Source organism: Pinus tabuliformis, chromosome 6 (assembly GCF_031772625.1).
Source record: "Pinus tabuliformis cultivar Carrire ecotype Pingquan chromosome 6, CPIR1, whole genome shotgun sequence".
Classification (NCBI taxonomy): Eukaryota; Viridiplantae; Streptophyta; class Pinopsida; order Pinales; family Pinaceae; genus Pinus; species Pinus tabuliformis.
The window spans coordinates 997231585-997248559 of record NC_142292.1 but is presented as its reverse complement, the minus strand read 5'-3'; the positions used below and the strand labels follow the sequence as shown (position 1 = coordinate 997248559).

Sequence of the window (16975 nt, the reverse complement as noted above, 5' to 3'; positions counted from 1 at the left end):
ATGTATTAATGTAATGTAAAAGTTTTGTAAATGAAAAAATAATTTGATAACATCTATATAATGTTGAAATGAGAAAAACTTTCAAAAATATCAACTGTGATCCAAGGATGTAACAACCAAACAAATCGACACTAAGTAAGGATGTAGCAATCAAAACCAAAGAACCTCTAACATATATCCATGATAAATTTGAAAGTTCATTTGCGAACATGGATATATAATATTGCAAGAACACTCTATTAAACACAAATCCACTATGTACACATACCATTTTCCTTTGCACACAAATTCACTATGTACACAAACCTATAATTTCTAGTTCCGTTACAAAGATAATTGGTTCCGTTACAAAGATAATTGAAATATTAAGACATTAACATTTGACAAAAATGTTTTGTTATTCTAATTTATAGTCATTTATTAAAAATCTAATAGAGTATATATTGGTTGCCTGTATCTTCTACTGAAAGTCGGCAGATATAGAGACCTTGACTCGTAATCCTACCATAAAAATTACCGTTGTCATCCGTTCTGTAGATCCATATCTTAAAACCGTTAAACTTCAAGACGTTAATGTTTTCATAATTCAACATATCGCGTCCCCTTGCAACAGAACGGAGGGCCCAAAAAATGACCCCATAACAGTCCTTTTGATTTTACAACAAACACTAATAATGAAGATCATTGTCATAAATACCAGTCTGGAATGCAACGATACACAAAATTAAAGGCGGCTAGTATTTTTATTTATTTAATGAACTATATCATATAAACTCACAAAACAAGCTTTCACATGAACGACTCCAATAGACACAGACAGTCTATCGTCACTACAAATGATCGTTAATAGCATACTACTGTTAACACCTATTCTTAAGAGTAAAGCACTAAAATAAACACCACCAGCCAGCATTTGATTGCCATCAGACTTCATTAATGAACCCTGCATGCCATGTTAAAAAAAATTAAAATAAAACCTTTAGTTAAAACAGACTTCCACAGTGAGGTCGCATAAAAAAAATAAGAAAAGAGAGAGGTCCATACTTGGAACAGTCAACATTAGGAGAGATAGGCACGTTGAGATCGGTGACCTTGCACAGACCCGGCAGATTGGCGGCCTTTCCCAACTTGACCCCATATGACTGTGCTTGTGTCTTGAGGCAGTTGCAAACAGCCTGCCTATCAGGGGTGGCTTTCACTTGTGAGTCCAACCCACGAATGGAAGGACAACAAGCCGCAGCAGGAGTTGCTGCATTTCCTAGAAGGTATGTAGCGCATGGAGTCATGGCACTCACCACCTGGTTGCATGATATGGCACCTTACACACTCATAGCACCCCACACATTCATCATTGTAACCACAAGCCCAACCACAAACACAGCCTCCACCATCTTCTTCGACAAAGCCATTTTTCACACTTCCGTCACTCACAAAACACCCACAAAGATCACGAGAGATACCCAAACACAAACACTGTCAATCAAATGCAGAAGTGCACAACCAATGCACTAGGAAACCCCAATAAATAGAAGAAGCTACCCATATGCTCCAATGTCCAATGCATGGCATTAAATGTCTCACCTAACTATGGTAAGCCTCTAAGGTATTCTCTCATTTTCTCTGCGACATAAAGGTCTCCACTCACTACTCAAATAATTTGTTGGCCCATAAGCCTGCCCACAAGGTCCAATGCCCAATGTATGCCATTAAACGTCTCCTCAAACCGTGCATAGGACTCGGTACACTGGGCGTGAGACTTTTATTATAAGGTCTTGTCTCATTAATAATCTCTCCTACATTTTTGCTATGATTGTCCAAGATTTGTCATGAATTTGACCTAGATCAACTAGGCAGTTGAGTAAGATTAGAGCGTAAATAATATCTCGTTATCAATTGAGTATTTAATTTAAGAGTTTGAGATATGGTAATGTAGAGTTTGTTGGAGTGGCGAGCAGGCATGGAATTTGAAGCATAGATAGTACATAGTAAATGATCTGTTTTTCAAATATAGTTAATTATGATAGGTTTTTTTTATTATGAAAAATATTAAAAATATTAATATATAATTTGGTGGCAGGGGTAAGGATGGAATTTGGTAGTGAAATTTGAAGGAGAAATATTTAGTGACAGAGTGATTGGACCTTTAAATATAGTTAAATTTTTCATTCTCATCAATATTTTGTGTTAAAATGATTGATATGGTCACAATGAAATTTGACGATTGCTTCAGATTTGAAATTCCTACTTTTATAGCAAGTGCAAAGAACATTTTTTGGAAAATTAAGACTAGAAAACTTTAGAGATTTTGTCACTTTTAAAGATTGTTTGTCACTGTTACACTGAATCCAATTATTTCATAAATGTTAAAAATGAGCCAATAATAATATGTCTTTTAAAACTTGAAATCACTTCACCGAACTATTGAATCTAAAATCTTTTAATTACACTAACAAACACGTTTACTTTTTAAAACAAGTGTTTAAAAAAAAAAAATTCTTTTGAATACACTAACAAACACATTTACTTTTAAAAACACGTGTTTAGAAATTTAAATTAAAAACTAATATCGCAAGAAAAATTTATGTGGAGAAAGAGCCTATATTTCTGTTGAAAAAATTTTGTATTAGAAATTATTCGATTGGACTGATGTGGAGCGGGAGTTATTTATAATATTTATAGACTTAGTGCGTAGTTTTTGTACCTGTTAAGGTTTTGTAATATAGAAACACTCGCAATTTGATAAAAGATTGTAATTTTAATATTTTTATTAATTCGAAAATCTTTAAAACAATTAAAATATGTTTTTGGATGAAATCGTAATATGTATTGCAAACTTTAAATTCTGACAGAAGACGGTTGGAAAAAATGGCATGGGAAACATTAAAACCCCAACTTCAAAGAGGTTGTGGCAAGAAACCAATAAAAACCCACCTGCAAAGAGGGCGTTTTAATTAAAAGTAACGTAACCTAGTGGGTATGCGGTGGCCTGGTTCACGAGATTTTCTTCTAGAAAGTTCTAGATAAAGATAGGTTGTATCAAAATGTCAACAAAAGCATTTATAACAAACTCGTCTGCTATTTAACGTGTGCCTACCCAATCTAATGAAAAAACCATTTAATATTCGTCAAGTCAGTACGATGATGAAGGGACAATAATGTTGCTAGTTTGCTCACATTTTCTCTAAACGAAAACATGTCCTTTTGATTATGTTCTATGTCAATCAATTTGAAAACTATTGTAGCTTGATTTATTCGGAGATATTTAATGTTTTAATATTAATAATCAATTTTAAATTTATAGTTTTATTTTATTTTTAATTGTTAAACTATTCAAAATATAATGGCAGAATATATTAGTGTTGTTATATAAATTAAATGGCCGCCCAAAATAGGTAAAGTTATTATTATTTAACAAAAAATAAAATTATATCAAGTAAATCAAATTTCCAATTTCTACAGAATTATTACAATTTTTTATTTACATTGAATCTTTAAAAGTGTAGTGACTCTATTTCCTCTAAATTTTAAACATGTAAATTTTTATAAAAAAATATATAGTCTTAATCACACTAAAACTATAGAGTATATTGAAATAGCCATACAAATTAAATAGCTAATAATACATCATCAATTTTCAATAAAATAAAATAAAATTATAATAACTAAATTAAAATTCCAACAATCTACCAAAATTATATTTGAAGTTCCACACTTACTAAAAATCTCTATTTTCATGGCTTTCTTTAATTATGGTACATTTTGGAGTTTTGAGAAAAAAAATTTAGCCAAATTCTGATATTTTGTTATTTAAATTCCTTTTTTGATTGTTTATATAAATTCACCACTTTCAAAAAATTTACATACCTATAAAATTGTGAAAAATCTACAACTCAAACTTATAATTCCTACAAAATAAAATTATATTTATAAAAAACCTAAAATATATATATATATATATAAAACCTTCAAAACTTAACTATTCCTATCGCCGCTTTCTTGTACAAGGAAAACGGCCCAATCCAACAGAAAACGAAGGCAATCAGCTTCCCGAAATCACCGAGTACAGACTAATGGCCACTGATTTTTTCTAGCGCTGTTAGCTACGTGAGGATACGGCCTACGTGGGTGTGGAGTGGCAGAGTCCCACAGGTTGAGGGCCTGACATGGCAGAAATAAATAATAGAGAAACTCCAATAGAAAACAAAAATCTGACGGGAACTTAATGCTGGCGGTATTTTCGTTGCGTTCAGATTTGTGCACCTGTCCAAACCGCCTCAAGCTAGCGGTTTGGTAAGAAAAGGAAAGTGTCGTGTGGGACTGAAACTTTGGCCAGACGGTGGGATTTTTTATTGTTTATTTTTTAAATAATTTCAATAGAAAAAAAATCAGTGTATTTTTAATTATTATTATTTATTTTTAAGGTAAAAAAAATTTAGAGACTAAATTTGTGTATGAGACTTTTTTGTTTTAAGTTTACCAAGTTATACATACTCTATTTCCTTTGGTTTTGACAGTGAGACTTTTTAGGAGGAAACACATGCTCTTAACCATTAAACACACTCATGCTCTTAAGAAATGGTGGGAGTTATTTGTTGAAGTTTTGTATTTCAATTTCAATTTTCACAATAGGTAAGATGAAAACTTATATATTAAAACAATTACATAAATTAAATGATTGGTAAATATTTATAAATATTAATACAAATATCAAAATATTATTTTTTAATATAACTCAAAGATTTAAGATTAAACAATATTATAAAAATTAATTAAATTATAATTTTATTTTAAATTATTATTATTAATTATGAAAAGAATTAATATATGTGTTAAAAATATACATAAAAAAACATGTAACAAGATTTTTATTATGAAAATGCACTCCACTAAACTATGGAAATTTACTCCTTTGTGATAGCATTATGAGCCAATACCATGTTTTGTTTTGTTTTTTTTTTTTTTTTTTTTGTCCAGAGAGAAAAAGCAACATAGTTTATATTAAGAGAATATAAAGTTCAGTATACATACAAAAACCTGTAGCAAATAGTTCCAATCTGACAAATGTCCAAAAACTCATCACCACATGTTCAAAAACTCATAACTCATTTTATATGGCACTTTCATATGACATTTTTTTAATTAGTCAATTTAATTAAAATGACAAAAAGAGCTAACTACTTTTAAAACAAATCTCAACATTTGATCTGCACCTAATATTTATATTCTTGATACTTAAATTAAAATTAGAGAATCTCAATTTCAAAAAGCATTGTCTAACCAGTGGAAGATTTTTCATTGTGAATCCAATGTTTTTTTTCCAAGAAATCTAACCATGATAGTATTTGGATCGGTTTTTTTTCATGGTGGAAATGGATGGAGACCATAAAGAACTCTTGGGCACCCAAAATGTTGAAGTTTGACAGTTGTAACACAGATTTCCAAAATGTCGGATTTTGCATTTTTCCCGGGCAAAAACCTCACCTCCTTAAATTACTCTATTTCAAAATAGACATGTGTATCAATGTAATTATTGGAGTTCATATTGGAGTTGACCCCATATTGTTTGGACGTGAATGCATTTCTATTCCTGAAAAGATTTTACTCTTCCTTCACTGCAAAGGTTTTTTTACATGGGATAAATTGATCGCGGGATGGCATGGCCCGCTACCAATCTGGAAATCCGCTGATGACCTTGGCCTCCCGCAGTCCATAAAATGCCTATGGACCCCTGTCTGGAATTCTCTGAGATTTTGTGGCTTCTTCCAATCTCGCCCACGGGATTATTTGGTATGGAATACGCCAACTGCTAATTCTCAGTTGTCTGTAAAAGATATCTATTCTCTTATGATCAGTTCGAAGCCTGCGCTCTCAGCTATTTTCCCATTGGCATTCTGGAAATTGAGCTGCTCTCCTAAAATGTTATATTTTTCTTGGCTGGTGTATTATAACAAGAATTTATCTTGGGAGAACTTGATGAAGAGGCAGTGGCATGGGCCGAGTAGATGTTGTATGTGCGAATCAGCCGAAGAAACAAACCTTCACATGTTCTTCAAGTGCACCTCTCTCCTGGAAATATGGCAGGTAATGGAAAATCTTTATGGCTTCCCACTGGTTTCACATGCCTCTTCCCAAGATGCTTTTATATGGTGGAGCCAACAAAAAGAATCGTGGAGACCGATCATTTTAATTGTCTTATGGTGTGCCTGGAGATGGAGAAATAACAAACTGTTTAATGATGCAAAGGAACCTCTAAAGGATATCTGTCAAAGTATAATCCTCATCTACGACTCTATCCCCAAAATCCTTCCAAATCCTAGTGCTGTTAATAGAAATGTGCAGGTACCTCCTTCGTTCAGGTCCCCAAGGGCCTTCTTCGACGGCGCATCCCAACAAAATTCATGTGGTGCAGGTGTATTCATTCAAATGGACGAGAATCTTCAATATCATCTCTCTTGGAATGCTGGTGTGGGCACAAACAATCTGGCTGAAGCCAAGGCCCTAGCGGCTCTCCTCGCTTTTTGTTGCTTTCTGGACATCAAGCCCATCTATGTTTACGGGGATTCCAAAACAATGGTGGATCATGTAAATGGAAATGGTTTTGTAGGCTGCCCTCATCTCTCTGTGTGGATGGATCGGATAATGTTTTTCTGGAAAAATTTGCCGGAATCAACAATTCAGCATATCTACAGGGCTTGGAACTTGTATGCGGACGGCCTATCTAAGGAGGCGCTCCTCATGGATTCTGGTGCTTGGTCCTTGAAAATCTCTGTTGGCAAGGAATCATATAACATTCAGGAATTTTGTATCCCGGGATTCTGATCCCCTTTTCTTATGTTTTTCTCCTTTGATCTGTCCAGGCAAATGTTTACATCTGTTTAGGTTGTCAAGAACTGTCTAAGCATATGTTTTGTATATGTTTTATGTCACAACTATTTCCGTCTTTTTGGTGATGGACAGACTGCTAATGTGTCTAGGCTATATGCTATGTTCAGACTCATCTGGACTACATTCCTCTTATCATGTATGAAGGATCTATTATACACGCTCATTATAATACAATACAGCGTTTGTTTCTGAAAAAAAAAATCAATGTAATTATTATATTTTATTTTGGTAGCAAAGTAGTCTTAGTCTATTTGGAGTGGTTTTAATCGTCCCATGAGTTTAATATTGGATGGTGAGAATTAACATAGAGAATAATAACTAGAAACATCTTATTATTCAATTTAAAAACTCTATTGCAATTCCAAAATATACACGCCTATTAACATCATAATAATAATAGAACTAATTATATACTTTTATATTTATAAAAATATGCATATTATAAAAATGTGACAACTTCTATAATTTTTATCTATTATTTTCCAAAGAAGTAATATATTTTATCTTTTATTTCTTACTTTACCAAAATAAGCTTCTAAGTGTTTTGAACTTTCCCCATAACTAATATATTTTATCTTTTATTTCTTATTTTCCAAAATAAGCTCCTAAGTGTTTTGAACTTTTCAGGTTTACATAGTGTTACATCATGTTGAAAGGTTGACATGATTCTATGATGTAAAAAGAAGATTTATCTCAATCTAATGTTTATTATTAAAAAGAACAATTTATTATTCTTGTTTATTTATTATTCCCTTTTAAACTTGTGACGAATACGAAGAATGGATTTTTAGACTTGTGAAGAATATGAAGAATGGATATAATTAAGCAAAGTATTTCCATAGAAATCATATAAGAGAAATTTAAGCTACATAAATGGATATAATGTAACATTTTCAATTTATTATTCCCCTTTAAACTCTTGTGAGGGATTGACATCATATTTGTAACTTTTAAGAGTAACTTAAATTTGTTTTATATATATATATATAGCTATCGGTGTATATATATATATATATATATATATATATATATATATATATATATATATCGGTTAGAAAACCAATTATATCTTAATTAGTATATATATGTTAACATTATGGTATCCATTTTATGATGTTTAGATGATGGCATTCCTTCTAGTGGTGTTTAAATAATCTTTCGAGAACACTTCTAACGCGCAGGAAAGGGAATAGTTATCACATTGATTTCATCATAATAACAACAACTACATATTTTCATCATACATTCAATGAATTTAGACAATACAATGTTCATCTCACTTTCGTCCTAAAGCTCATCCCTTTTCTGATGATAGTATCATTGACTCTTCATCACACATGCAACTGACCCGGCATTCCAATTTCATTGAAAAGAGGTTGCATGTCCAACAAACCAGACATCCCAAGTTCATTGGCTTATGGTCACACATCCAACAAACTAGACGTCATAAGTTTGCCATGTTGTGTTCACAAGTCCCATGCAATTTGTGTCTAAATTCTAACAAGCATGGAAACCACAAGATACGTCACATTTCTGACAAATAAGGTAACCACAAGATACGCTGCAATTCCCACAAATAGGCCATAAATCATAACCTTCCATTTTTAGGATAAAAGAATCCAAAAAAATGACCTCCTTAAAATTGTGAATCAACACTACCATGCATGCAAATATAGATGTCCTTATGAAACTAAAGCATTGAAGAATGAGAGAATATATAAATCTATTAACTATGAAATAACCCTTTATAGGATTAGAGGTAAATCTCGACCAAATAAAAACCAATGAAAAAAATAAATGATAACTAAGGTAGCACTTGAGAAGGATGTTAAAGCATTGATACTTCAATGAAAAAATAAAATGTAGCAAAGACAACTATAGAGACAAACTAACAAAAAGAACATGAAGAATAAGAGCAAATGAAAATAAAAAAGGATCAAGAAAAAAATGGAAGTGAGAAGAAGAAGAGAGGCAGAAAAGGAAATAAGAATAGAAGAAAGCTCAACGAAAAGCACAACGTATCAATATTATGGGCATCAAATCCCTTGAATCCACTTTTGGCACCCACTTTGACCAAATGACATTTTCCTCAAAGGGAATGGTATTCCGTGAGTACACTTGTTCCAAATTTGAGAGGGTAATCACTCTAGACTCATTTATATTTGATAAGACTAAAGAAAGGGATGTAAAGAAATCTCACAAGATATGTATTATTCCATGTGTTCCAATGCTTGAAGTAAATACAAAATCATCAATGGTTATGGACACCAGTGAATATATCATAGCATTAGCTTCATCAATAGTGAATTTTACCTCAGTATTCTAGAAAAGCATCATAAATAGGACTAGGGAAACGAAGGAATATAAGGTCAGGAATCGATACCTAGAGAAAGAGGTCAAGGATTACAACACATATAGAACGAGTAACCTCAAGTTTAAGGTCTATGTCAATGATGTAAGAGAGGAGATAGGGACCATATTGAGATAGTCTTTCAACAATATGAGATAATTTCAAGACCTATCACACTATCAAAACAAAAATGTAGAGCTATGGGAAATTTATGCAAATATGGTTACTTAAAAAGATGACGAAAGAATAAATCAAATGCACCTCAAAACCTTCCCAGAATAACTATAAAAAAAATCAACTAAATTATGCAACACTCACCAACTACCAAAAAAAATAGAAAAAAGTGAAAAAAAAAATATATTAGACAAATATAATCTATATTTTTGCTAAAAATTTTATTGAAAATTGCAGATTGCAAAAAACCAGACATATAGACTAATCTAAACCAATGAAATATTTTTTTGCAAAATTAAAATTAACTTTAAATACCAAAGAAAGCTCTATGAAGATGACTTGGAAAATCACTACTTAGCGTTAAATGAACACGTAACAATGCCTCCCAAAAAAAATATATAAAAATGCCTTCCAAATTCTTTGGTATATAAAAATGCCTTCCAAAAATAATAATATTTCATTAAGTCTCTTTTTCGTCAAATTAACATAGGATATGAGCATATTGTCCCAAAATACAACAATGTATAAGCCATACTAAATATTTGCTCCTTACACGTGTATACAATTTTCTTCTCACCATGGAGCATGGAGCACATGCTTTGAAGAAAATGGTGAGGGACATGTATATTACTTTTCTTTAAGTTAGATATAATTGACAAAAATATGAAAGAAAAAACTAGTGTAAAATTCCAAGAGTTCTAACCACCAATGAGAAGTCAATAAATTCTACGAAAGAGTTGCAACGCCAATTATGTATTTCCATTTCATAATTTTTTTTGGGAACCATCTCAATTTTTTTTAATGAAAATAAGCCGCTAAAGTCATTTTCGGATAGACGTGATTTTGGTGCTCCGTGATATGCTCACTATGAGCTACTTCCAACGTTCCCATTGTCACTTATACAAGATTATATGACATTCATGGATGGATTGTTCTTCTATGAGTTGTATAGTTTACAATGTAATTGTTTTTTTTAATATTATTGTTTTACACTAATAATAATAAATGAATGGTTGGTAATATATTTGTTGTTTTAAATTAATCTGTTATTTACTTATTTATTATTTATTTTATTTATTATTTATTTTTTTAACGGTTTTTAGTAAGTAAAAAATGGTATATATATATATATATGCTAGTTTATATGAGTTATGAGATGATTAGCATGTTTAATTTGTGGCATGAGTATCATTACCGTGAGGTATTTAAGCTGTGAAAATCATTTAGGGATTACACCATTCGGACCAGAACTTAAACATAATTAGATTTTTTTCCATAGAATTTTGAACTGGTGACTTTTACACTATGAAACGCCTTAATAAAACTTCCTATCACCATCTATTCAACACCTGACAAACTCACTACATCTTTTTTATTTATTTATTTAATCATAATTAAAATATATTAAAATAATTTATTTTCATCGCATATTTGTACATTAAAATTTTACATATTCACATCACCTCACATTTTTAATCACTTCACATTTTTAATAAGAATCATTATGCCAAAATCTAAAAAGATATGGTATAAAAAACAATGCGATATCTAATTAAATATTACGCGGAAAAAACACCATATTTGTTAAATAACCTAATTAAATACTACGTACAAAAAACACCTTATTTGTTAAATAATACTTTGCCCCATGTTATCAACACATAGATATGATATAAATTACAACCTTACATTAAAAAAGGGAAATGATAAAAAGTATAACATTAATCTTATATTTTTGAACCCCACTACTGTAAATATACGCCACTAATATTTTATTAAGTATCTTTGAATAACTACAACACTAATATTTTATCATATATCTATGAATATATTGATTACGTTGACTTGTATTAGTCACAAAAATTTTCAATGTATTTTTCAAAATATTTTAATACCACTAATATTTTATTGTGTATCTTTGAACTCATTGATTACAATGGCTCTAACACTAATATTTTATCATATATCTTTGCACTTATTGATTATAATGACTTGCCTTAGTCACACTGTAACGTACCTCGGTAACCTCACATGTAAAAGCAGGGAGTTAGAATTTTTTTTATACAAATTACCCACAAGTAATTATCCAATTCAAAAATCCACAATTCTTCATTAACCATTAGATATAATGTACATTAGTACATCAAGTAAATTGCAATAAAAGACAGTAAGTTGCATAACCATTAACCACCATTGTGGTAGTGTAATAACATAAACTGTCTCATGAATCCTTGCATCCATTTCATGATTTCCTTAACCATATTAATTAATCACATACTTGGACATTATGATTATCCCATCAAATAAAGAACCATCATCATCAAGGATTCAACATCATCAAACTGACACAAAAGGCAATCACACCATTGAACACTGATATACCCTGGAAACCCCGTAGGGTGAAAACCAGCAAACGTTTAATCTTATTATTAAATGCTCGTGAGGGTTTTCACCCCTCACTCAATGGCTTATAAGGGATTTCATCCCTTAACCATTGTTATAAAATTATTACAATGAATTACCATTAAGATGTCACATAACTAGCTAAAAGCTAATACAGTTTCCATGAAACCCTTTACTTACATATCGCCACATGCAACATTCCTTGTGGCATGATTGTTCTAGCAACGTACGATCACGCAACTTGTACTCATCTGTGTGGACCATTAATCCTTTTCCTGCCACAATGTTAAACATCACTTTTCTTTGGCACCATCCGCCATCGTTTCCTGTCAATGTTGTCATCAGCAGGCCTTGGCAACAAGATTAGATACACTATTAATCAATCAATAATCAACCTCTAAAAGTGATCTTTTAACATCTACTCATGTGCATGAGCGAGCATGACATACTAATTAACTAGTACATATGTTCAAGTAAATACTTGTTTTACTTCCACAATGTTATTCACACTAATGCATAATTCTCTTTAAGAGATCTAACCCATTAGTTCTACTAAAATGTTTAACACAATCGTTATATCTTTATACATGTAATAAACTGTTGTTTCCATGCTTATGCACATGTGTTCTTTTCTCATAGTTATTTTTCGAGAACTCAACATAGTTTCTCTAACATACAAAGAACATAACTCTATATCACAATGACTATTCTTTGTGCATACAATAGCTTATCATAATAGCCCTTCTTTAATGTATGCAACACATATTCCCTTCACTAGAATACTACCATCATTTCATGTAACAAATCACATACTTCTTTCTCAAAGGAAGTCATTATAACCTCATTCCTCTATCTTTCTATATGTAAGTTCCTCATGCTTCCCTTTCAAGAAATTATTATTGATACCCATCTTTATGCTTAAAGAATCAAGAAACAATAACAAGGTTAACTTACCCGTTTATGCATCAGAATCAAGAAATCAACCCAACACATCTAGCAAGACAATCTTTTCAAGCAATTAATACTTTCAAGAAAGTTAACATCGATGTTATTTTCAAGAGAGTCAACATAATACTTTTCCATGTCTAAGTAATGATTTTCAAGAGAACTCTCTACCCATGCAAATAGTGCCAATTTTTTTCTCACCCATCGCGCCCTGCAATTTGGCTGATTATGATGCATCTCTGATGCGGTATTCTCACACTTGGCTGAAGAAAGAATGGCTAAAGACGAGGCTAAGGATGAACACGCTTGGTTGGAGAAATACCAAATTAGAGCATATATTGCACAAAAGCCCATGCAATATAGCTAATATTTTGAAGATCATGCCCAATGCCACAAACAGAAGCCAAAGGTAAAAGCAACGACAAACTCATACAGCAAAATAATTTCACTAAAACTAGTGTGAGGAAGATAATTTGATATAACTAAAGAAAATAGTAAAGCTTTGGTTAGAAGTACAAGACAATAGAAGCACATTTGTAATGTGCTATACCTTTTCATCACGAAAGAGCGCCCTGTGATCTGATAGTAATGCACCACCTCCCAGATCATCTCCTCCTGCTCACCTGAGTAAAATCCCAAGAAAATACAGGTGCTTCCTTGAAGAACAAGGAAACATGACACATATATATCAAAATTACGACACCAAGTGCAACAAGTGTCACTTGCACAAAAAGCAACAGAATCTAAGATGGATGGTTTAAGGAAAGATTTAGAAGCTAAGATGGATGGTTTAAAGAAAGGTGTAGAAGCTAAGATGGATTGTTTAAAGAAAGGCGTAGAAGCTAAGATGGATGGCATGGAAGCTAAGATGAATGGCATGGACACTAAAATTGATGGCATGGATGATAAGATGGAAGAATTGAAGATAAATATGAATAAGTTGCTACAAGAAATGGTCACTAATGGTGAAAGGGTAGTAAAGGAAACTCATGATGAGAACAAAAGAAATGTTAATCATGATTCCATAGACTCTAATGTTGGATCGAAGACCCACCATATTCCAAAAATCGATATGAGAAAGTTTGATGGCAAGGATCCCGCAACATGGATATTACGGATGGAGCAATTTTTCGATCTCAATAATGTGCAAAACATACAAAAGGTACGTATTGCAACTTTATATTTGGAAAAAAATCAGTTTGTATGGTATCAATGACTTTGCTCTCGTAAACAAATTATCACTTGGGCAATTTTTACGGAAGAATTGACAGCACATTATGAGGATACAAAAAGCAACACTTTTTTTAGCCAATTGATAAGTCTCAAACAAAAGGGTTCAATAATGGAGCACATTGAGGAGTTCCAAAAATTGAACATAAGGGTAAAAAATATTCCAGAGGAGCATAGGATTGATGTTTTCATAGGGACTTTAAAGGATAATATCCAACATGATGTTTGCCTTTGGGAACCTGATTCATTAGAGAAGGCATTCAGGTTAGTAAGAAAAATGGAAAGCAAAATTATGGCAACTAGGAAGCATACCACTCACAACTATAAAGATGGAAGTGTTGTTGCCCCTAGTCTTCTACAACCTATAAGGTTGACACCACAACAATTGGAATAAAAAAGAGCAAAAGGGCTTTGTTACAGTTGTGATAACAAATACACTAAAGGTCATAAGTGTGCTGAGAAGAAATTATTCTACATAGATTGTGAAGAGGAAGAAGAAAAGGAGCAAGAAAGGTCAAAAGAAGAGGATATACTCCAGGAAAAAAGCCTAGATAAAGAAGAAATGAATCTGACCATATCTTGTAATGCATTGGCGGTAATTACCCCTCCTCAAACCATCAAGATAGAAGGACAAATCAAGAAGAAAAAGGTAATAGTGTTGATTGATTAAGGAAGTACCCACAATTTCATTCATTGTAAGGTAGCAAAAAAATTGAATTCCTTCTTATATCCAGCACCAGATTGTAAAGTGATGGTTGCAAATGGAGGAAAAATAAATTTCTTTGGAAAGTGCCATAATATCAAGCTATCCATGGGAGAATATGTATTGACTAGCCCAATGCTTTCCATTCCAATGGGAGGTGTTGATGTTGTACTAGGAGTCCAATGGCTACAATCCTTGGTACAATAGCTTTTAATTTTCAAGAACTTTTCATGAAATTTTCTATGGAAGGAAAGGAAGTTGAATTAAGGGGTATTCCAGGGAAACCCGAAAGGTAATCAGCTCTAACGGTATGACAAAGCTTCTAAAAAAGAAACAAAGAGGTGTAATTGCACAATTATGTTCGCTAGATGTTTCCACATTGGAATCATCTATTTCTCCAGATCTCCAAAAAGTCTTGGACAATCATTCCAAGGTATTTGAGACTCCCAAAGGTCTCCCACCTATTCGTGATCATGATCATGCTATTCATCTTATTCCAAGAAGTGTTCCTCCAAACATCAGGTCGTACAGATATCCCTATGCCAAAAAGAGTGAAATTGAACGTATGGTTGCAGAAATGCAAGAGGTTGGTATAATTCAATAGAGTCAAAGTTCTTTCTCTGCTCCAGTAGTATTGGTGCACAAGAAGGATGGATCATGGCGCATGTGACTGGATTATAGGGAGCTCAACAAGCTCACTATTAAAGATAAGTTTCCCATTCCTGTCATTGATGAATTACTCGATGAATTGCATGGATCAATTTACTTCACCAAGTTGGATCTTCGTTCACGATATCATCAAATCAGAATGAAGACTGAAGACATTCCGAAAACAACATTTAGAACTCATGAGGGTCATTATGAATTTTTGGTCATGCCTTTTGGCCTTACCAATGCACCTTCAACATTTCAAGGTTTGATGAATTCCATTTTCAAACCATCCCTTAGAAAATTTGTGCTAGTATTTTTTGATGATATACTAATCTACAGCAAGTCTTGGAAGGATCATGTTGAACATGTTGATAGGGTGCTACAACTATTGGAGGAGAAACAATTATATGCAAAAAGATCCAAATGTTTCTTTGGAGTACAAGACGTGGAATATCTGGGTCATATTGTATCTCATGAAGGAGTTAAGGTAGACCCTAGAAAAATTAAAGCCATTAAGGAATGGAAAATCCCCACATCCATAAAGCATCTGCAAGGATTTCTCGGGTTGACAGGGTATTATCGCAAGTTTGTTAAGAATTATGGGAGAATAGCAGCACCTCTAACAACATTATTGAAGAAAGATGCATTTTCATGGACTCCAAAAGCAACAAAGGCCTTCGAGCATCTTAAAGAGGCAATGTGCCAAGCACCGGTCTTAACTACACCAAACTTCACAAAAACCTTTATTGTGGAATGTGATGCTTCAGGAAATGGAATTGGTGTTGTTTTAATGCAAGATGAAAGACCCATTGCTTTCGAAAGTTGTCCAATCAAGGGAAAGTTTTTACACAAAGCTATTTATGAGAAGGAAATGTTGGCAATACTCCATGCACTTAAGAAATGGCGACCCTACCTAATGGGAAGACACTTCAAGGTAAAAACGGATCATGATAGCCTTAAATAATTTTTAGAACAAAGATTATCCTCTGAAGAGCAACAAAAGTGGGTCACAAAGATGTTGGGTTGTGACTTTGAAATCCTTTACAAAAAAGGGAAGCAAAATGTGGTGGCAGATGCACTCTCAAGAAAGGATGAGGATGTGGAAGTATTGTTGTGTGCCATTTCTATTATCCAACCAGATTGGATAAACGAAGCAAGTGAGGAATGGAAGAATGATGAAGAAGTGTGGGCACTTATTCGAAAGTTACAACAAGACTCCAGTATGTCTGATACATTTAGCTGGAAAAATGATTCGTTATGGTACAAAGATCGCTTATACCTCTGTAAGAATTCCCAGCTAAAACAAAAGATTCTTATGGAATTGCACACTTCTCCCTTAGGAGGGCACTCAGGATTTTTAGAAACTTACCACAGGGTTAAGAAGGAATTTTTTTGGCAGGACCTTAAATCAGATATTCAACAATTTGTGGCAGAATGTTTGGTTTGCCAACAAAATAAAGCTGAAACAATTAAGACACTGGGTCTATTACAACCTTTATCCATTCCAAGCCAACGTTGGGAGGAGGTTTCAATGTATTTTATCATAGGTTTACCCAAGTCTGAGGGAAAGAGTGTCATCATGGTGGTAGTTGACAGACTTACCAAGTATGCACACTTTTGTGCATTATCACATC

At 32.8% G+C, this 16975-nt stretch overlaps 1 pseudogene across 1 annotated transcript; it reads right to left on the bottom strand.

Moving 5' to 3' along the window:
- Positions 1–715: 715 nt before the first annotated feature.
- Positions 716–1556, bottom strand: LOC149262353 (non-specific lipid-transfer protein-like; annotated as a pseudogene). The gene is made up of 2 exons (XR_016259032.1): positions 1045–1556; positions 716–943 (listed from the first exon to the last, which is right to left on the bottom strand). The product of XR_016259032.1 is annotated as a non-specific lipid-transfer protein-like (transcript).
- Between the last annotated feature and the right edge of the window lie 15419 nt (positions 1557–16975).